This window comes from Acromyrmex echinatior, chromosome 3 (assembly GCF_024713525.1).
Source record: "Acromyrmex echinatior isolate Ae372 chromosome 3, ASM2471352v2, whole genome shotgun sequence".
In the NCBI taxonomy this organism is placed as follows: Eukaryota; Metazoa; Arthropoda; class Insecta; order Hymenoptera; family Formicidae; genus Acromyrmex; species Acromyrmex echinatior.
Genome location: NC_141854.1, coordinates 1592555 through 1616680, shown reverse-complemented (window position 1 = coordinate 1616680; position 24126 = coordinate 1592555). Strand labels below are relative to the sequence as shown.

Below are 24126 nucleotides of genomic sequence, written 5' to 3'. Positions count from 1 at the left end.
TAAATGTTTAATAATTATAATTTTTTTTTAAGTAAAACAAAATTTTATCCATAATTTTTTCAAAGAAAATAGCAAATATAAAAATTATTTGAACAACGGCAGCAAGGAAATCGATTTCGATTATTTTATAGAATTCAACTGTGCCATAAAAATTTGTGCAAAATAATATAAAAAAATCCAATCGATTCGCTACTTTGTTCAGTCAATACTTTTTCTCCTAACACAGAGCACACCCCCTAAGTAGGCGCCGCGACGCTACGTACGCAGGCGTCAACATGGCTGCCTCTCGACGACGCCATCCAGTCGAGCTGACTCTCTTTCGTTTAAGTCGTATCAGTAATTAATAATACGCCGTTAAGTCTCATCGTGTCAAAACGACAAGTCTCATAAAGGAATTTGATGATAACATCGAAAAGATGAAAGTACTAGCGTGAATATTGCGAGGCGTGTAGGACTCGGTATTCTTTGTGAAGTGTTTATTATTGTCTATTGGTAACAAAGATGTGCTGCTAAGTAAACGATACATTAAACAAAATTTCAATTAAAGGTGCTACCGCATAAACAATTTTGCAGCTATTACTGGTGATACTCACGCAGCAATGCGATAATTATAAATTAATTTTATTTTGCTTAAATATTTGATAAATAATTAGAATATACTTTTTAATATTTATATATATATTCTAAACGTGAATAAACGTGATAATTCTCTGTGAATAACATGAGTGGAGCTAAAAAATTAAGCCTTTATAATGTCATAGCGAATAAAAACTTGTTGACAGACAAAGGAAATGTGAATATCAATGGAGCAGTTTATTGCGTTTTATGATGCAATTTTGTATTTCGTATTCAAGAATTGTGTGTTGTTTACTAAGTTCAAGAATGGAAAAAAATGTTTAGTGCAATTTTGCATATTATGCAGTATCTATAATTTCTTATAACACTAATGCTATTCAAAATATCGAGAATTTTAAATCAATTTCAATAATTTAAAAAAAATTAATTTTTTTATGATTAAAAAAAGAAGTAGAATTTCTATTACAGGCAAATACAGAAATAGAATAATTTTTTATTTTATTTCCGTAATCCGAATTTTATTAATTAATTATAATGGTTTTCTGCTTAGAAACCTTGTTTTTCCGTATTCAGAAAAGAAAGATTGAGTATTTTTAATAGATTAATAAGAGAGTATAAATATAGCAATTGTTTTATTACATTTGTTTGTACAAATTTTCATCAAATTAATATAATGATCTCCAATTCAGAAATTTTTATTTCCCTATGATTACACAAGAAACAGTTTAGGATTTTGTTACGAGTGCATTTGTTTCATTTCTTTATTGTCAGAAGTTTAATTAAATATCTAGATTGTTATTTCAGAACTTTACGCTCTTTTTTATTTTTTATGATAAATCTATCTTTTATTAAATCTTTTATTAAATATATTATTAAATCTACTAAAGAGAGAGATTTAAGATCAATCGAAAAATTGTATCTATAAATCTCTTTCTTTCAATTTGTTTGAGAATTGTTTTTATGACATACGATTCTCGTTATCAGGACGAATAAATTTAATCAATCACATCACTGAACATCACCAACCATTCAATACGAGAACAACGATTCCACAGAACATGCGATGAACTATACACGTGTAGTTCATCGCATATTTTTACAACACTATCCGGATTTTCTCGATAGCGAAAAAAAAAGGGGGAAAAAAAGAGAGGACGGTTACTACCGACGATTCGAGCACGGTAGTTCATTAAAGCGGAGAGACGATTCGAGCTAATCCCCGCCGACGCGAAACTGAGTCACATCGTAGAGCCGGCTGACCGTGTATGCAAATCACTCGCGTGGGGTGCTTTCCCTCTCGCTCGTTCGTCCGGTTCCCGTCCCCTTTTCTACTTTCGGCTCTCCATTTGCCGTCGTCCCTACGGTGTGCGTCCCGTAACGAAAGCTCGGTTGGTAGGGGAAACTCATTATGTCTCTTTTTCTCTTTTTTCGCTGGCGATAGGGGCACTGGGTCTCGGCTCTCGCTGGCGGCCATCATGAATCGCGCTGCCCGGCCCTACGATTGTTTATAAGGGCGCACTTTTCGCCAATGGGCGGTCCGGTTCGGTGACCCCCGAAGCTCGCTCATGCTGCTTCGCTGCGGGGAACGGGAGCGCGTAATTTTCTCGCCATAAAACACACAACGCACAATGTATTTCGCGCGCGTCGATTATCAGGGCGAAATTGCGCGGCTTCCCCTGCATCTTGTATGTACGTCGTAATCGTCGGTAATTGCGGGTGGTCTTAACAAGGGCACGATTAACTCTCCTTATTTCACCGCGATGAGCGGAATGCTGTACTCACTCGTGTGAACATTGATGAAGAACGTTTGCCCGCGAACGGCGGTGTTTAATTCACCATGTCATTACAATGCAATTACGTATTATTGTATATTTCAATATGAACGCAATGTATTTTACAAGATGGTAAAAAAATTGAAAATTTAATTTTATTAGTATAATTATGATTGAGAATCGTTACAGATACTATCGAAACTTGTAAATATAGACATTGTTGTATCACAGAAAAAAAAGATTGAATTAACTAGAATTCTGAACACACGATCCAGAATTCTAGTTAAATCTACAAGATTTCTGGTAAAATTTATTAAAATTCTAGTTGAAATAATCAACATTCAGTAGACTTAATCAGAATTTTGGATCGTTCTGGATTTTCCACTAAAATTCTAGTTAATTCAACCAACATTTTTTTCCGTGATGTTAATAGCTTACTGCATTAGTAAAATTTATAACAAAGGAAATATTACTCATATAACTCGAATGAGACATTATTTCTGTATACAACTCTGAATGTTGTAAACTACTAGATAATCAATAAATCTCATGTATCACCGAGTCGCCGTTTGCTTCTAGGATATCTCGCGAATCAATGGTTGCATAATAACGTACTTCTATTCGCGAACTTGCATACGCGAGAGAAATCGTTCGATAAATCAAATCACGGACTTATTGTATACGCTCGCAAGCCTCAGGTAGGCACGGATCGCCGAAAGCCTGCCAGAAAGGCGCGAGAAGAGCGACGGAGAGGGTGAAAGTCGTGAGAATGAAAGACTCGCGGAAGGATATTCAAATTTCCAACCCTCGTTAGCGCGAAAATTCTCAATGTGCGATAATTTATCATCGGGCCCCGCTGAGATGAGCGACCGTACAATACGGACTACCTGCATGCATAATTTATGCGAATGATTTTTAAGGAAGCAAACGGGCCCGAAGGCCGGAAAGGGTTGCGTCAGGCAGGACCGTAATACAGATTTCTTTCATCTCCTCTGGATAGTTGCAAATCTTTTTAAATTGTAACTATAATTAAATTTCCTCAAATTTAATAAATATAATTTTTACGTTTTTCAATGAGCCATTTCTAAATTTGATAAACATTATCAAATTTAGAAATGGCTCATTGAAAGGGCTCATTGAAAGGGGCAGGGGGGGAGAGAAATTAAATTAAATGATTTCTAATAGTTCAGCGACTTGATAATATAAAAAAAAGATCGTGAAGATTTGAAACTCCGTTATAAAATTGATTCTTATATTATTTATCAGATGTATGGCTTTCTGTTTGCTCTTAAAATTAGAGAAATAAGGGCCAGTTTTCTTACGGCACTGGTTTAATTTGATCGACCCTTTTCCTAGCGAAGTACATATGCATATGCTCTGGAAAACGTCACTGGCATGTACCTGCCGATCGCGGAAGGAGCCCTTAACCCCTTTCTCTCCTGGAGAGGAGGACCTTTTTTTCGTACTGACAGGACAAAAAAAAACAGGAGACCCTTCGACTCGGATGCTAGCAGTCTTACCCCTCCCTCGTCCCATCCTGCTTTTTCACGGTGAAAAGGCGTTCGACACGAGGGTCGATTCAATGCTCTTCTAATTATATGCAAAGACGCACGACTACTCATATACTATCGCTATATGTAAGGTCTAAGGACTTCGCTTATGTAACGCATGACGAAAATCTGATCTCTCGGGATTTATTATAAAAACGAATTTAGCGTTTTCCAAATTAGTAAGTCATTTCAAAATTATTTTTTATAATAAATATTTTCAACCATTTTTTATGAATAAATTTAGAGTTGTATGTATAATTACAGTATTATTTATATAATTTTAAATAATTATATTTTTATAATAATAGATTTGAAAATTCTGTTTTCTCTTTTTATTTAATGCACACCTTTATGACAAGTAATATAAATGCATGCGTAAAATTAGATACAATAAATTAATAACGTGTTGCACGTGTCTAATAAAACTTACTGAAAATCCGTAACCCTGCTGTAAAGAAATACGCTTGGTCACAAAAGTTACAAAATTATCGAGGGATAATTTTAACATGCGTATATATATTAGTCACAATAAATTATTGTGTTTTCAAGCAAAGAAAAGTATCTTTGAAATTGATTGCCTTCTTATCAGTCCAAGCCGAGTTTACACATACGCCTGTACTATCTAATCGAAATACACAGAGACGTGTTTAAAGTGACATTTTTTATGGTGTGTTATAAAATAACACTTTTAATGCATTATATATAAACGTGAGCTTAAATATACGAGAGGAGCACTTTATATTATACGTAGATAAAAGGGCGTACTATCGATGCTCGTATGAGTTATCGCCAGGCCCCAAATTGCTTGCCAACGGGTGATGCACAGCCCGGGGCCGAAGATTTATTTCCTTGGGGGTGGGACATCGGGTACGAGCTCTGATTCTCTTGAACCGAGAATGAGGTGCGCCATGGCAAGACACATTTCTCGACGTGGAGAAGACTTTAGTTCCTGATCTCGCCGTGATTCAGCGCTGTCTCTTTCATTTCACGTCATGCCCATATTCCTTATTTCCTTGGAAAAATACGAATAGCCATTATTTTTATTGATAATAATGGATACGCATTAGTCTTATTATTATTTGTAATAGAAATATTGTGGAAAAAATATTTGAACATAAATTAATATGGAAAATATATAATTATAAAAAAATATTCGCAGTATATTAGAAAATCTTTAATTTTATATTCCTGCACTGATAGAAAAGATTGGCATAGCATTTTTAATTGGTTGCAGCAGCCAATTAAAAATGCTATGCCATATTTTACCATCTAATTTGTTGCAGCAACCAATCCTTTCTTTCAGTGTAGCAGGCTTTAATATTAGCTGAAATAATATATAATTATTCAGTATTTTTTAATAAGGTTAAGATTTTTATAACTTGCAAAAAATAGCTACAAAACATTATCTCTATTCATATCTATATAAATCGATATTAGATTGTCTAATCACATGGCTTCGATTTATATCGTGAAATAATATTTTACATTTAGCATAAATAATATTTTACTTGAATGTTAAAATATACAAAATGACTTCTGCAAAAAAGTCTGACTTTTTCGGTAAGAAAAGAAGTCATTTCTTGATCAACGATCAAGTCTGCGGCGAAAATATGTAAAATTATAATATTTCACTATATATATAAGTCGAAGCCACACGATTAGACAATCCAGTATGCAAACGGGAAAGGATTGTTGTACGTATATCCGATTTCCAGTAACATTTTATAATCGTTGAAGCATTGTTATCTGTCAGGCCTATCGTATGGATACACACTGCACCATATGCTAATAACTCATGCATGGATTGATATAAAAAATAGCTGGCCACGTTCGCGTCTAACCACATCGGACCCGCCGTATTATATTCAGGAGGACGACGAATAAAAGCGGGATTTCGCATTGTAATACGACGTGATCGTGTTCACGTAATATCTGAGAAGGATCAAGAGAGACAGAGTAGAAGCGTTCGAAGCGAGATGAGAAGAGGTGTGTCAGGTAGGAGGCTTTAAACGTTGCAGGATCGAAACCGTCGGTTTATCGGATAGGGTTGCCGCGCTTGGCAGATCGCGCGGATGCGGCCTGGTACCTGCGATTCCGCTGTCCGATCGGATCTGTGGCCGTCTCGTTTCACCTCGTTCCTCGATGCGTAAAGGCAAACTTATCCACATGCGAGTACCGCGCCGAGCGCACCTCGCTCAGGCAGTGATTATCAGGCGTGTTTCTTATTAGGATGGCTTCGTTGCTTTCATGAACTTATTTCTTTCTATTTTTAATACGACAGGTCTTATACCTCTGCTATGATATACACACATTGTAGCTTGCGTAAAAAGTGTAATCATACAAACAATCCCTTTAATGAGACTTGAAAGTAAAATTTTTATTTTAAACGAAATTAATGGGTAAATTTTAAAATTATCACCACTTTTTGCGTTTTGTCATAAATCCATTATTCAATTTGATATCAATCGTTTGCAGAGTGCCGAATCCACTTAGGTATCATTTTTTAATTATAGATTCTTTTAAATAATAACAATTTTTTTTAAGTAGAAATGATTACGTATAATTATTTAAATATTTCTTTTCTGTTTTGATTTATTTTTCATATTTTTCAATTATTTTCATGTTCGTACCTAAACTATCTGTTATGTTATACACAAAATCTATTTATACGCGAAAACTAGGAAAATTTACGATTACGATAAATAAAATACCTAACTACAATACGCAAATCTCGATGGATTTAAAGATACAAAAAATGCAGAAAGTGCGACATCGTGAGAAACGATCGTGCTTGCACAGTCGGAATCTTTGTAACAAAATATAAAATAATACAAGAAACATTTTCGACATTCATGGTTTTCATAGTAGCGCATACGAGAGGAAAAAATTCCAATTTATAATATTAGCGGAGCGAGCAACGAACGAATAGGGTCAGTGGAGTAGGAATGGCCACTGGCTTTGAGCGCAGTTTGTCGATTGATCGACAAACTCTGCCGGCTCCAAACCCATCAATTGGTCGAATTCATCCCCCTTTGATGGACGGGGTGGACGCATTTCGGTTTCCTCCCTCTGCGTGCGAGGGTGCGCTTGTCATCAAACGGCCTGGCCATGCTTGAAATTTCGTACGGTACAATCGTCGAATGTCGATATTCCCCGTTGGCAATCCTGGATTTCTCAAGGACAATATCAAAGGACATTATTAAGTGGGCCCCACTTGTGCGTGTGGTTACGAAGAAACGGGTACGAATATGCGTGTGTGCATAATTTTGCACGTTTATTGAAAATTGTAAAAATCTTGAATTTTTTGTTGAGACCTTAAAAGAGAACATATCGACTGATTTTTAATATTTGACAGTTTCTGATATAAATTGTTATAATCTGATTTGTGATCACAGCCATATACGTAGTTATAAAAATAAAAATACTATATTAGGGTTTACCGAATTTAAGTGAACTCGGGAACGAATAGGCAATCAATAAACTAAGACAAAAAAGTTCTCTAGAAATGTACTCGTTTTTCTTTCGTTTTAGAGAAAATCGTAAAAAAAAGACAATATAATTTTTGGAATATTGTTTTCGAAGCGGAATATTTATATTATTTTCGTGTATGACTTCAACGACAGTTTTACATAGGTATATAATACTTCAGAGACAGTGCGAGAGTATGAGTGCCGATTTTTAACAGAATGCCGGATCGGCGAGTCATTACGTTGATCAGATCAGTGTTTGGTTGTTGTTCATACACGAGCTGTTCGTACAAGATGCAATGCGTGCATTGTTGCAAGAGGCTAACATTTCGAACAATATCTACATTAAGCAAGTGACTAAGTAATGTGAATAAATAAGTATAAATGAAAGCAATAAATAAATACAAAAATGAAAACTACGTTGTGTCTTTTTTTACGATTTTCTCCAAAATGAAGCAAAAACGAACATATCTCTAAAGGACTTTTTTTTTAGTTTAGTCGATCCCCTGCATTCTCTCAAAGTTTGGCCATTTAAATTCAAAACATCTTTTATATAACATTTCGTGAAATTTTTCTACAAAAATGAAAATAAAAATTTAAAAATTAAAATTTAGTATGTAGAAAAATTTAGAAAAGAGAGCTAAAAAAATTTTTCTGTATACTAATTTTTGTAAATTTAAAACTTATATCTAAATAGAAATAATTAAATTAAATTATATCTTTTTTGTATTTTGTTATATTCATTGTTTTTTAATTGTTGCATATTGACAGCAATTAATTAATTAATTAATACAGATGGTTTTTATTAAGTATTAATTTTTAACAAGGTCATTGTATTAGATAATAAAAGGCAAAAAAAAAATTAACATATTATCATGTTATCACAGCAAATGTATAAAATGTTGAAAAAAAAAATACCTACAATAAGCTAATAACTCAAAGCATCATTCGCAAAGCACTTCTCTTTAGCTCGGCTCAAGATTTTGGCCATTATCAATAAATTCCGAAAATTCTAGACTGTAACTGACGTCGGTACACCGTTAGAGGTATACGAGAAAATTATTTTCGTTGGGTGAAACCGAGTTTAGACTACGTCAGATTGTCGTTCACGAACGTAAGTCAAGTTGGTGTAATTTCATAGCGTGGCAGCGCCATCGGAGAAATAAGCGTTTGGCGCCGCGTGCAGTTGATTGTGACGTATGATACTCGTACATTATGCACCTCGCGCTTCGTCTCGGTTTCGAGTTTCGACATTTTTCTCTGTGCTTTATTACACGGTCGAGATATTTCTGCTGCGATATGTCGGTTCCGAATGCTTACAGGGTCGCATATGCGTACGTCTTACCGTGCGTGTGCACAACCCGAAAATATATATTTTATATCAGATATAAAAATCGACGTGTTGTGATAATAATATTGATTTGTTTCAAAATATACATGTATATTGTTAGTACAATATTAACATTCTTGATATTGAATAATGACGTAATTTTTACATCTTAAAATTTTCAGCACTTGATAGAAAAATGTTGAAATAAATTATTATGGCCGAATAATAAGAGTGCTGTCATAAATTTAATTATATGACGTACACAATTAAACTACATTAATGATTGAATTTTAGAAGCACATTGGATGTTCATCAATATTTAAATATACATGTAATTTAATATTTAAACATAGAAATAATATATTTATACAATGAGAATTTTGATTGTGCGTTTGTAATTTCTAGATTTTAAATATAAAGTACAATAATTTGATAAATGTGTGTGTGTATGTGCATGTGAAATTACAATATTTGATAAGCATAAAATAATTTTGTAATTAAATTTTCAATGAGACTTTATTATATAGCAGAAACTTAAGCAGATTGAAACATTTTTAATATAACTTTAGTTACTTGCATTTCTAAAAACTTAATACATAAAAATCTATCTTTTTATATTAATTTGAATAATAAGAAAATAGAGACACGCATTTTAATATTAGTTTATAAAATATTTATTAATCACTAAATTCTTTATTGGCACAATTATTTCTAACTGTGATTATTATAAATTTATGTATATTATGTTTTACTTGTGTTCGTGAAATTAAAGATAAATGTTATAGTCACTCAAAAGTTTAAACAAATGTTTGATAAAGGTAAACTTATAAAAATAACGACGACAGAACAATCTGGTGAATGAATCGTAAAGAATTGAATAGAATTCAGAATCAAGAGGGTCGATAAAGTAGTCCACCCTTTTCAACCCCCGTACGCATCGATGTAGTAGAATTCTTTCTAAGGGGTAACTTTTTTTCGTAGACAGCGACGTGCTCGGACGGGGTTGGTACTGTTACGTGAAACTTAACTCTTTTTATGATTATTATTTTTTTTTTATATTGAAAGACTAGCATTAACAAACTTAATTGTAAGCAATTTTAATTGTTTCCGCAGAATTTAATAATTACGTAGAAGAATTGCGTTTTGTTCAATACTAATAAAAATATACGAGTATGAGCAAAGTATATTTCTGTTGTAGACGTCAAGTTTTAAAAGAATAACTCAACGTACCTCAGCAAACGATTTCATAAATACGTATGAATATTTTATTTTTATTATTTTGAAGTCAACTTTAAAAATAAAGATAAGAAAAAATGTTATACAAAATTTAATAAACTAATAGTGACGCGATTTTTATAATTTTTCAATTTTTTTGTGGATGCATTATATGTTATAGTAAGGAAATTTTGTGAAATTAATTTTTATTTTTATTTGTATGATAAATTACACGTGTTTTTATAAATTAAATCAAAAAAATGTTAATCTTATTGTATAATAAATTAATTAATACTTTTGCGAAACAGTATTAAAAACTAAAAACGATGTATATAGTTGTATAAACAGAAATTTCTTATTTGTATATATATATATATATATATATATATATATATATATATGCATGTGTAAATAAAAAAATTTTTATTAATAAATATTAATGATTAAATGTACTATTTAATAAACGCCTGAAATCATGCAACCAGATTTTCATTAACGAATAACAGGTTTGATAGAAGGGTTAACTGGGTCCTAATTTACATAATGCTTATTCCTGGTAGTAGATAACCTGCTATACGATCCGCTATACATTATGTTACTACCTTTAGAACGAATCTTTCATGACGAAGTCTCACATTATAATATTCCGACGGAGTTGTTGTTATAAACTTTTAATTTTTGTTGTTACGCATTTCTATGAAAAGATTTATGTATATTATTATATATAAATTATATATATTTTGTGTGCAATTCCTGAAAATGTATTATTATATTATATAGTATAACATTAAAATTTTTTTCTAATATTTGTACAATTTTTATTATATATTATAATATATATTAGGTGTTGGAATTAATTCGTAGCGTTTTTTAATGAAAGAATGTTATTTATTTCACATGAGCATTAAAAAATACATTAATGAAAGTACTTCCCATCACTTGTAAAACGCTACGAATTAATTCCAACACCTAATATTAATATATATATATATTATAATTATAATATAATATTATAATTATAATATATATTATGATAGTTTGATAAGATAATATAAATATCTGCAACACTTTTTTTCTTTATATGTTTGCGATTGCAATATCCTGTATTGTCCCATGTATCGTCATAATTCTTCGTTATGGTTTATGTAACACTTCTCATCGCATTCACATATAATTTAGCAAGCCCTGCCAGCGATATCTTGAAAGCGGTTTTTTTGTTAACGATATTGTTCCAAGACGTCATTACTAAGCATCATTAGGGACAAAAGATATCAAGATATCGCCGCAATCATCACGAAAGTAGCTTCCGCCGTTGGGCCTCAGCAAGAAAATGTATCAGGCCCTGGCAAACAAAAAGCCGAGGACAAGAGGCGTAATGGCATCTGCTTTTTATTAGGCTGTCTCACGAACCCTTCATTATAGCAAAACGCCATTTGTCCATCGGGGGTAAAATCGGAGGACGGCTGCACGAGAACGAGACCGAGAGAATTCAAACAATTCTTTGGCGGGACATCGCATTTCATAGACTTCGAACAAACCATTCATTTGAATTTTCTTAATGATGGAGTTGTTGTATTTTAATAACGAAGCTTGACATTTGCCCTGTACTTTTTTAAGCTTTTAAATCTATCAACTACTTAATGAAGAATGATGCTGAATATACATTTAAAATCAATAAAACATTAAAATATATACTCCTTTTTCTCTTAATTTAATTCTTTAAAATATAGATTTTTTTTCTATTATTTAGCTATTAATTAGCCAAGATATATAAATCTGTAATTATTATTATTAAGTGTTGTTTAAATATTGCAGCTGATCAAATAAATATCTATTATTATCATTTGTCCAACTTTGAGCAATTATTGACTATTTAATTAGAATTATTAAATAAGAGAAATCCTATATTCTTACGATATTTTTAGTGCTGAAATATTTCTGTGTAAATTTATATCCTATATATAATCCTTGCAAACCCGCATCGACATCTTTTACATTCATAAAACGCAATCATGAGCAAAACCAGATAATAATAATTTTAAATTAACAAGCAATTTAATAACTTCTTGATAATAAACATTTTTTTTTAAATACTGACAACCTGATGTTAATAAAAATTTACAAATAATTTATTGCGAAAAATATTACCTCAGTGAGATTCGAAATGGATCTTCCGTATTTCGTGCCGTACATCTTCACCATTCATCGAGGTTTCGGTAATATTTGTAAATAACTAATAACGCAATAACTAATAACTAGTAAATGAATTGAGTACTGAGTATTTTTCACTTTAGTAAATCTACATCAAATTTACACATAGATTCTTTTCTTTCATCAGAAATAATAAATATACTATGGGGGCGATGCTCTTATAATAATTTTAGATTCGAATCAAAATCCTCATTTTAAATCAGAATATCGATACAAAAATCTGAAAATTTACAATACCTTGTGTTTAAAACGCTTCCTCTGTCTAGGGCCAGTATTTCTCCTTCTTCTTAAGACGGCTCGATGAAACCGCAATGTCCGACTAGCGAGATAATGAGACGTCTCGATCCGCGGTTGCAGCTGTGGTGGGATCGGAATATCGCGATTGGTGGGTGGGATTTATAATTGATGAGGGCCGTAGGTACGACGCCAAGGTGTCGTTATCCGTGCTGACAAGATAATACTTGCGAAAGCCAAGAGTCCTCTTCTCTTTTCCTATCAGATCTCTCTCTCCATCTACCTTTCTTTTCTCTTTCTCTCTTCTCAATAGCACTCCTATTTTCCTTGACTCGAGAATGGCTTCTCTTTCTTTCTCTTTCCCCCTCTTCTTCTGGCCTTACACTCCTTGAAGAAGAGACCAACTACCAAGATAACGAGTATACACTATACGTGCGCAGATGCATTATACGATAGTGACTGCATTGCCGCAAATTCGCTGAAGCAAGTTCGCCACGTTTAATGGATTAATGTGATCGCCGAACCAATCTTCCATCGCTATTGCATTATCTTGAATTATTAACTACAAGATATTAAAAACTGAGTAATAAATTATATATCAGGATACACTTTTTACATGGATGATTTATTTTCTTTCACGATTGTCTGAATATATACAAAGTTCTTTTATTATTTGCAAAATATTTTAAAAATTATTACTTTGTTTTAACATCCAATTTCAGTATCTTTTTACAATAATAATATTTAGTCACATAAAATTAAACATTTTTATATTAATATAAAAGTCATTTGATCCGTGCAATTTCGCAGAAATTTAATTTTTATAACCGAATAGAATAATTATTATTCTTCTGTTTATCCAATTTCTTATTATAAAGTTTTGATTGTACGCATATTATATTCTTATGAAATATATTATAGGGATATATTAAACGTGTGGGATTCTCTATCCTACATAATAAATTTAAAATTAAATTTATTTCGCATTCTGGATCAACGCCACATCGGCCTTGTGATTGGCTTCTTTATTTCAAAAACGAGAAGAGAACCTAGAAGATTGCCGCCATTTCCCGGTGGAGTACCTTTGATAAGAAAGCTTCGAAGATTTATGTCCTCGATGGCCCCTCCTTTTCCACCAACCTCTTCTCCTTCGCTCACGCACATCCACGACTTTCCGCTCCGCCTTTGTGCTCATTTCGACGAATCTTTCGTGGGTATCGTGCAAGATATTACGACGAGTTCTCTTACGCATATAAAATAAGAAATTGTAATAAAGAATTATACCAAAGCAATGCCGTACGTTTTAAATCACAGGTCGTTTGATTATTTAGCATTGTGTATTCTCTTTCTTTATCTTTCCTTTATTCTCTTTTTTTCTTTTCTTGTGTAAATGACTATATAAAACAGCATGTTGGTATTTAAAATAATATTTGATTTGGCACGTGAATGACGAAAAATTTCCAGATTAATAATATTAAGTTTCAGTTAAACAGTTTATTTTTCTAAAAAGTAAAAATTTAAGATCTTGTATATGTGTGTATATATATATATATGTGTGTGTGAGTGTGTGTATTGTAAAGGTAGAATCATAGAATATAATACTTGCTATAATATAGCGAGAAATGTTTTTAGTAGAAATGGAGTCATTTAAATAGAAAGTTTAAAAATGAAAATTAAAATAGATATAATCGGCATCAAAAAAACATATTAATGTAAATATTTTTATGAAAAGACATTTAAATATTTGGTATCACATAATGCTTTCTAAACCCATTATCACGTGACTCCGTTCGTTCACACCTCCGAGTCTCATCTTAGTCTGCGCAGCTTCCAAGGGTATATTTTCTTATCATTTTCTCATTTCCCGCATTGGGTCACGGCTTGGAAAGTCGCGAAGTGAAAGAGGAACAGAGATCGAGCGGAAGTAAGAAGGAGAGAAATTGACTGCAGAAAGAGAGAGAACTCCAGCGGGGGTTGCGAGTTACCTCGGGGTGCAGAGGATCGTGGAAAAGGAACGAGCTCGTTATCTCGCTGGTGGTAGATAGAGACTCACCTTTTTCGCACCGCCAGTTCACCACCCCGCCGGTCTCCCCTTTTGCACGAGCTCGTGCTTGTTCGATAAGGAATTTGATTTAAAAATTCCGACGACTCGCCATTTTATGTAAATACACGTAGACGGTTCGACGGGCAGGAAAAATCAGCGACGGAGGTACCGTACTCCCCCTCCAACTACCACGGGGTTGTTTTTCCTTTTATGCGTAAAGGGGCGAGCGCGATGGCGTATGCTAAAATTACACTAGACGGCGTATTTACATATTTCCTATTTTCTGAATTTAGGGTATTTACTATTAATGCGTAGCTCGTACGATTGTATCGAAGATAACTCTTAGAGTTTGATGAAAAACATTTTCGATTACAATCGATAATATTATCGGCCAATAGGAAATTATTCTCATAATTGAGTATACTCATTTATCTTATTTAGTTTTAATAAATTACTTATCTATTATCTTATTTTGTAATAGCAGACCTGCAGAGGAAAGAAAGAATCTTTAATAAAATATTTGCATATTATATAATTTAATATTCTATTATTTAATAAAGCGCAGTTATTTACAACAGTCTTCAAAGAAAGTTATATTGGATATATATTTGTTATAATTTTATATTATTTGTGTGTGTTACGCTTAATTTAATTCCGATGTTTCTCAAACTTTGATAAATCATTGTAATTTGCAATTACATTTAATTAACGTTTACCATTAACTTCACGAATTTGAATTTGTAAAATACGACAGCTTGTGTGTTTATGGATTTTTGTTTTAATCGATCGAACAGTGTTGACAAAGAGGCTCTTCCCACGGAAATTTCATTCGGCGGGATCACTCATGTCTTTTACGATACTTCCATTACGATGAACATTACGTGACGGTGGCAAGGCGTAGGGAACACGAGGGTGGAAAGCAGATAGCGAAAGAAAGATGGGCTCGTCGCGCACGCAAATGCGAGTACACAGGTACGACGTGCCGAGCAATTAACTTAATGTCTTCGAGCCATTAGCTCGTCGGTGGTACGACACTTCGTAAACACTGTCCGCTTGTCTCGGTTGAGTACCAGCCCTATCACGAAGCAAGACAAAGAGGCGATCTATACTCGTGTGCGTCTTGATAAATCGAAAGTCGATGCGGCCAATTATTGATTTCACGTGCGAGCCTTGATGGTGTCGTAAGAGAGGTGTCTTTCCGAAACAACACGATTAAATACAAATTTAAAGTATAAATTATTTAAATTATTACCTACACATCGCGCAACGTTACTGATGTTTCTTAAGAACAGGCTCTGTCGTGTTTGTTAAAATGTAAATTTTTTTGCCTCAAACTCATACTTCGCTCAAAGAATTCGTTGAAACGTTCAGGAAGAATTGCAAAATTCATTTGCATTTGGATTTTAAGATGATCGAACAAAGTTAAGATGATTCGAGCCGATCGAGGGCACGTCGTACTACACCCGTCTTTCGCAGCCATACAATTACACCGTATCACGTTTCCGTTTTCTAGAGATAAGTAATGGTTGTTTCTCGCGAGACATGCAGTTCACTCAGAAAGGCAGACATATGCAAATGTACGTTGCCCCTCGAAGATCACGTCGTTGTCAGAGAACGAACTGCTCGTTCTTATCCATCTCTCTCTCTTTCTCTCTCTCTCTCTCGGCCTCGTTCGTCGAGGTGACTACTACACATTGTTCGGCTACGACGAACGCGATACACCGGGCGCACGATGCCACACGTGGGTGCAGCGTACACGTGCACGTACGTATACAGGTATACGTACCATTATATCGGGATCACCTGCTGCTGCTGCGGCTGCTGGTGCTGGTGCTGGTGCTGGTGCTGGTGCTGGTGCTGGTGCTTCTGCTTTGTCCACATGCTGCCCGCAGGCTGATCGCGCGGCCGACACCGGGCTCGCTCCTGATGTCCGTCCGTTCCCGATGCGCGCTACGACATCTTTTTCTTGCCGATCGTTTTTCAAGACGGCTGATAGACAGGGTGCTCACGATACCTTCGCAAATCGACCAATAAGAAAGAGAGCCTGGCACTTTGTTTTCTCCGAGACTGTTTTACTGTCTATTTAGCGCCGTTTTCTGCTTGAAGAAAGAATATAGGAAAAGAAAGGGATTTTTATTAATCTTTCGACAACGTCTTTTTTCAGCAAACCGTTCACTCCTTTTCGTATAGATATCTTTTTTCATACATTTTCTCAGTTGATGTATATTTTTGTAAATTTTTTACATGAGTATACAATTTCGTTATGAGTTAATACAATATATTGATAATATGAATAGATGTATAGGGAAAAAGGAATGAATTGGACATACTTAAGGGAAATTCATTGTTGTAATTTTTAAAATTGAAGTCAATATAAACAATATAAAGTATAAACATTCTTCTAACTAATATATGCATTCTTATATTGAACAATTTTTTATTTGATAATGTTATACTTGGCAAAAAGTAAAAAAAGCAAAAGCGGAAAAATTGGTAAGAATAATAAGAAATAAATATAAAATTAATAAAATAAATATTTCACGGAAAATGTTTCATGGAATGTTGATAAAAGAATTAAAAAATATTTTATTATACCAATATTAATACGAAATAAATATAAACTTTTAAAAAATAATACAGAAATTGGAAAAATTAATTATTTAAACAAAAATCGGCGTCATCTCTCAGCTCCACTGCATTTTTTATGAACCCATTTAAAACACAGGCAGCGTTGAAATCACCCAGTCGACTTAAAAAGTAACATAATGTCAATGTTATAATTTTGCACTCTACAATGTAGCTCCCAAAAAACACACGAAAATGGACAGAAAATTAGAATGACGTCAAGATGACTTTATTTTTATGTTTAAAATCAATAAACAGTCAAATTTTGTACCTAAAAATCATCATTTTAATGATGATTTTGATTTTCTCTCAATTTGATATGATCCTTGGGCTGTTATGTAACACCATACGTTATATTACGTTTATATTATGAAATACGAAATTACAATATTAATATCATGTTATTTTTACTTTGTCGACAGAGTAGAGTTCCTCTTCCGATTTCTTTGCAAATAGTGCAGTTTTCATTAGGAGAAAACTTTGAATTGTCCATGCGCACAATTTCCCGCCACGAATTGATTTGATAAGAAAAACAATTACTCAAAGACTTTTTAACTAAAATGAATAATAATTCAAAAGACGCATATAATAACGTGCTTTAATAAGATATGCAAGATTAAATAAACAAAATAAGAATACGGATTTACCATCTTATTTTCTGGATGCCAAAATTCCTATTGAAATATGTAATTTCACCTCTTCTCACTTTTGCCTTTAATTACATTTTCAAATTATATAACTTATATCTGATTATATCTGAAAAGACTTGCGCCTAACTTAGAAATTTCGCCACGGTAGCATCCATTTATCGGAAAAGTGCAAACCAAAATGCACACAATCCCCACTTTCCTTTGTGTGTGTGTGTGTGTGTGTGTGTGTATTTAAATTGTTTATAAGAAGTAAAATATTAATAAGCTTCTTTTTTAATCATACAATATTTTTCAAAAATTCGTAATTCCGTTACATAAAAATATAAATTCTGCGAAAAATATTTTTTATATTAGACTTTTCGTATTAACTAAACGTATTAACTTATTACATGCTATTTTGTAAGTATGAATTTTTCTTGATACTAATTGCAAACTTTTTTAAAATTATGTACAGTTGAAATATTAGTGCCTGAAACTTTTCTTCTCCCCCCCCCCTTTTTTTAGAAAGATATAATAGTGTGAAAGATTGCTCTATATCGCGAATTAATACAATATATACCTGACCAAAAGCTATTAAATGCATCCATGACCTTGACTCGCGTTTGCATCTCTACCTGCTGCTCCGACGAGAGATCGATCTCGATCGTTGGGAACGGAAGGAGCCATATACGAGTGGTTTCCTGTTCTTTTTCTGGGACCCAAACTGACTCTCAGATCAATTAAGCACAAGGAATTCAGGTTTTACCAAAGGACGTTCTCACGGTTGATCGACGTCTGTGCGATGAGTAGATGTATAAGTATGTGTGAGAATCTAATTCGTATATTCATACAAAATCTCTCTAGCCGATATGATGCGCGTGTAGACGTGCATTTAGGCATCAAGTCTCTGCGTTTGACTCTTTCAGTAGACGGTCTTCCAGACGGTTTGTTACTGAGGCAGTCTTAAAACATCATCGATCGTTCTTCAGGATTCCGGCAGATTGCCTCGTTTATGGTTCATATCACCTTACAAGACTCGGTTAATTCTTCCCATCCTCTCACGCGCTCTACATGGCTCTTTACCTATCCTTTCTCTTGGCTCTTGCCTTTCTTTATATATATTGGATGTATACAGTATATAAAGACTTTGTCATGCCACTCGGTGATCACATGATTGACTCCTTTGACCGATGAATCAAACTCGATGCCCACCATGAAAATTTATCTTTTGGTATAATCAATTTAATTTTCAATACTTAAATAGAGTTTAAAAATAATAAAAATAATAATGTACGAAAAATAATGTTGTTATTATCACGATCTCGATATTCAGATTAATTTAATATTATTTTTAATTTTTAAAAACAAACTTCTCTTGTTATAGATATTGAAAAAAAGATATTTAATTGATAAATTATTACATTCGTATACGTATTATATTATATGTATATATAAATTTTTATATTTTTAATGAAAATTATTTTTTTTATTTGCTGTGTTTTTAAAAATTAAAAAAATATTTTATAAAGTAAAAATAAAATATTATTAATAATATGAGAAATTCGTAATTTTTATAATATTATACACATACGAATATTTTAAACGATAATTAAATTGTCTTCATTTTAAAATCAAATGGAATTATGCAAATATTGTGAATTATATGATATTATATAGCAATATATCAAAGTTTACTCTTAGCAATCATTACAGAACAGATTTTCTACCGATGAATGCACAAAGATATAATAACATCGATAAAAGAACAAATGATCATCTCGATTTAAAATGAAGGCAAACGAATTTGATCGACCTCAATTATTAATACGGGAAATCATAATGGGGACAACCTTTTAAGCACTTTCTTTCAAGAGATAGAATATAATCGGCTGCGCTGATATCGAGTCAACCCTCAACAAGGGACAGCCTAATTAACGTCATTTTGAACAGAGTAGATGACTCGTTCGCACAAAAATAAACAACTTGGGTCGGTCCCAATTATCGAAATGGGATATCGAATTAGCAGCAAGATTCATTACGTAACTGTTAGATCATTATCTGGTAGAGACAGCAACCAATTAACATACTGTTATAATTCAATCGATTTCAAGTTTTCCAATGCAGATACTAATACAAATATTCGACGATGTTAGCCAAGTTGAAACTTTATCGTTAACATAGGATAGTTGTATTCAATAACAATAACGATAAAAATAATTTTGTTTCCTCTTACAAAAGAAATTATACAATATCAAATTTGATTACACACAATATCAAATTTTCTAATGCAAACTAAAATAAGTTATCAATCTCGAAAAAATTGAATTATTTCGTCATTTAATATAATAAAAATTCTGAACGATATTTTCGATTGCTATAATATTGCATCGTTGTCTCTCAACGAAATCTGACACTTACGTTCGCTCCTCAATGACAGATCGGGATATAATTTTGTGTACACAAAAGGGACGAATCTAAAAAAAACTTTGTGTACACCGTGACTCCTGGGGGACAATTAGGACAGCTTACGGTACAGCAGGGTATCCCACAGTGCCTTCCGGCTAATGTATCCGCGCAGGTCAGATTACATTACCCTACTATCACGAAAAGAAGTCGTATATATTACGTACTTCGCAAATACTAAATAAGATGGTTATTTACGTGTTACGTATTTTGAATTGCGATTATATAATTACGCGTATATCTCTTCTTAACCCAGTAAACGAGAAACCTTTAGAACATTACAGCAATGTTGTTACTGAAATGTTTCAAAATGTTTTTTGCTTACTATGATGTTGAAAATTAATTTTAAAAAATAACATTATATACGTACTACATATTTTTTTACTAAAAATTGTATCATTTATTGTTAGCTATATATATATATATATATATGTATACACACATGTACATATATATAATAAACACTGCTTAAGTTGCACAAATTTAAATGAATTTATAAATGACAAACTGCCTATACAGTATAAAAGCTTGCAATATTGTTGTAATATTGCAAGCTTCTGTGATGTATAAACTGGAATATTACTGAAATAATGTGTGTATGATGTTAACAATTTTTTTAATACTGAAATATAATTTTTGGAACATAAAGAAATAAATTAGAAAAAGGAGAAATATAAAATTACAATTTTAATTTTGTTCTTTTTACATTTGCAATCTCTTTTTTACTATCTGCATATACATAAATGTCTTGCTATCTGTTAAACATTGATACTGCCAAGATAATGTCAAAGCCGCATTGCGACTTTTTGATTACAATGCGAGGCAGTGACAGAGTTATTAAGTTATATCTCGGTAGGAAAGAACAGAAAGTATAAAGGAAAACAGGAATGTCAATAAATTTTACTTAAAAATGGAAATTACTCGTTAATTATATAATTTGACCGCTGGCTAATGTATTCTTACTAAATGAAATTTTTTTTCTATGAATCAACGCATTACACATTATCAATCATCAATATGATAATTTCAGAAAAATTTTAATTTTTTTATTCAGAAATTCTTTTGAAATGGAAGAGATACTTACGCGTTTTACAGTCAAATACTTTTTGCACTTTTTAACTTTTTCTCTGAAAAATATTCCGTTTCGTAGTAGGTGAAAATGTGAGAGATTTGATTGAATAATCCTCTACTCAAGCTTTTATTAAATCTCGCAAAAGTGTTGAATTCATAGATGTATATAGGCGCATATACGGACGTTGAGGACATAAAATGGATAACTTTATTTCTTTGACATGAAAATTAATTATACTTTCTTGAAATAACTCCATTTCCGGCCATCTCTTTAAGTAAATATTTATTCCATCAGCAGTATTTCACGTATAAAATAGTATGCACAATACGAATAATATCTTTCAAATCTCTTTTTCATTTCTAAGGAAGTAAGTATTCATTCTCAATTCGTCTGCATTCGCCCAGATGCCTTTAATTGAGCCAATCAATCGCGGATTATCCATATTAAGCCTCGTCTATCGTTTCGCTGCTTACGCTGATTCTGTTCGCGTAATTTCGTCAAATAATTCGATCCCAGATCATTAGATTTAAGTAAAAGAGGGAAGGAAGCACAAAACGAATGCAATCGATACTCTCGTCTCTCTAAATAATTATTTCCGGATTAAAATAAAATTTTTAATAAAATACTCTTCTTCCTCTTTCCGCATATAATGATATGCTCTTTTTTATGTTCAGTCTTCATAATTTTTATTCACATAATGAAATACATTATGTCTTTGAGACACATAATTTTTAATATTGTAACAGTTTAAAATATAAAACATACAAAACAAAAATATATACATATGTTCGTATATGAAAAATGTACATGGAATAAGTATAAAAGATATTTATAAAGATTACTTTATCATAAAAAAAGAGAGTTTTTGACAGAGATTATCGTAAATATTATATACTTTATGTCATTATATTGTAATAATCAATGTTAAATTATAATAATCATCACGAATTATAATAATGCTCCACTATTATACAAGGCCTTAATTTTTATTAAAATTGTATTATAATTACTTTTAAACATGTTTAATACAATAGGAAACAAATATTGATAACTTATTGATAAAAAAAAGAAATGATTGATAGATTATTATGACCCATACGAGCATTCATTTTTGTGCAATACTACAGTGTAATGTTCACATAATTTTATTATAGAAATATTTACAATTTTTTAGTTATATAACCAAATACGCCAAAAATAGAAGTATGACGAGAAATTAAATTACTAAAGTATTTAACATTCACACACATACACTCTCGCGCGCGCGTGCGCACTCATAAATATAAATAATATCTGTATTTGAAAACAGAATTTTAATATTTAGATAGATAAGATAAGTAATTAATAAAATTTCTTTAATTAATTTTTAAAAGGACGTAATGCATGAGGATATTTCTATTAAAAATAAATTAATTCTACAAATTGTAAAGATTTATAATTGCAAAATTATATGCGAATAACATTGTGCATATAAGGCTTATATAACCAATCTAGCCAATTGATCATGTTATTTACATCATGCTTTAACGTTATATGGCCACAGTAGTCTACGAGCCCCTTAATCCCACAACAATCTTCAGTGGTCTGTCGGTAGGTTACGTCGCCGGCAATAAAACCAAGAACACGATGTGCGGTCCGCCGACGACGATTGGACGGTTTACGGACGACCAAGCCGACCTCGCCGGAGGATGCGGAGGAAGAGAGACTCATCGAAAGAGATCTGTCGTGGTCTTTTAGGACGGTGGCCATTATAGCTCGAAGGCAGGCCGATTCTCGTGGTCGCAGAAGCGTGTTGATGAGCCCAAGAGACGGTTTCGGTTAATCACGCAATTTTCTCGGTTCCTATCAAGCGCTACCCTTCGTGCAAGAAGGTAGAAAGGGGTCCCAGTGATGGGCAGAGAGGGCCGGTCGGTTAAAGAACGAAGCTATGGCGCAGAATGGCGATGGGCAATTGCTCGTAACTCGCTAAAACGCCCCCGTCTCTAACCCCTGTCTATCTACCTGCCCCAAACCGGAGACCGTCGCGACCAGCAAAACCCCGTTAAACTCGACCGGCGAAAGCCCTCGATAGAACCTGGCCGACCCTTCATCGAGGCGACGATCTTGCTTCCTTCCTTCCTTCCTTCCTTCCTCGGCGAAAGGGTTGGCTGCTCTTTAGCCACGGGGATGGACTGTCTTGCAAGAAATTAACCTGTTAATATTTAGTACAGCGACTACCGTAGCGATTCCGGCAGTTTTGTAAAAGAAAAGGATACATTAATGAAAGTGATATTGTTTTTATTATAATAGTCCTTACATCTGTCCTCATCGCTTTTAATGCAACATCAACGTCATTAAATAATGACATAAAAAAAGCTATAATTGTTTCACTGATTATCTTTCTTTTTGATATTTATTTATAAAGGATATTTATTTATGATGCATAAAATTATAACAATGGAAATATAAAATATTTTTAATTTGTTTTTAATTTGTTATAAGGCAACTGCACCCTGTATGCCCTACTCGGTGTTTGTGAGTGAATTCAACAGATAGTATTAGTAAGTCGTGCATTAAACTATCCGTCTGACGATTGCATCAATTTATTACTCGGTTTATTCTGATATTGTAAGTAAAGCAAAATGTAGAACGTCATAAACGTGGTATATTTCATAAATAAGTAAATACTTTCTATAACTATCAAGAGATGATTATTAATTTCCGTAAGTCATTTTATTGTAACTTTGTACTCATATTTTACAATATTGTATTTAATTTATATTTTCGTAACAATTTGTTTACTAAGTAGAAGAAATTCCTTATAAGGTAGATCAATCTAGAAATATACACACATCAATTGTAACTTTTTTTAGTACTTTTGTTATTCCAGATTCTAATTCATCTACTAAACATTGTGAAAATAAGTAAATAAGTCAATTATTTGAAAAATAGATTTGTG

The 24126-nt window shown here is 32.7% G+C and overlaps 1 protein-coding gene and 2 long non-coding RNA genes across 3 annotated transcripts in view; 1 reads left to right on the top strand and 2 right to left on the bottom strand.

Moving 5' to 3' along the window:
- The window catches only part of MESR6 (misexpression suppressor of ras 6), a 697505-nt gene that overhangs the window by 644777 nt on the left and 28602 nt on the right, over window positions 1–24126 (top strand). The gene's annotated exons all lie outside the window — the stretch shown is intronic.
- Window positions 835–12889, bottom strand: LOC147910107 (uncharacterized). Its single transcript, XR_015544337.1, has 2 exons — window positions 12359–12889; window positions 835–4910 (listed from the first exon to the last, which is right to left on the bottom strand). It is a non-coding gene; the product is annotated as an uncharacterized LOC147910107 (long non-coding RNA).
- Window positions 19131–24126, bottom strand: part of LOC147910106 (uncharacterized) — a 30918-nt gene continuing 25922 nt past the window's right edge. Inside the window, exon 2 of the long non-coding RNA XR_015544336.1 lies at window positions 19131–23363. This is a non-coding gene — a long non-coding RNA (uncharacterized LOC147910106). The remainder of the gene's footprint in view (window positions 23364–24126) is intronic.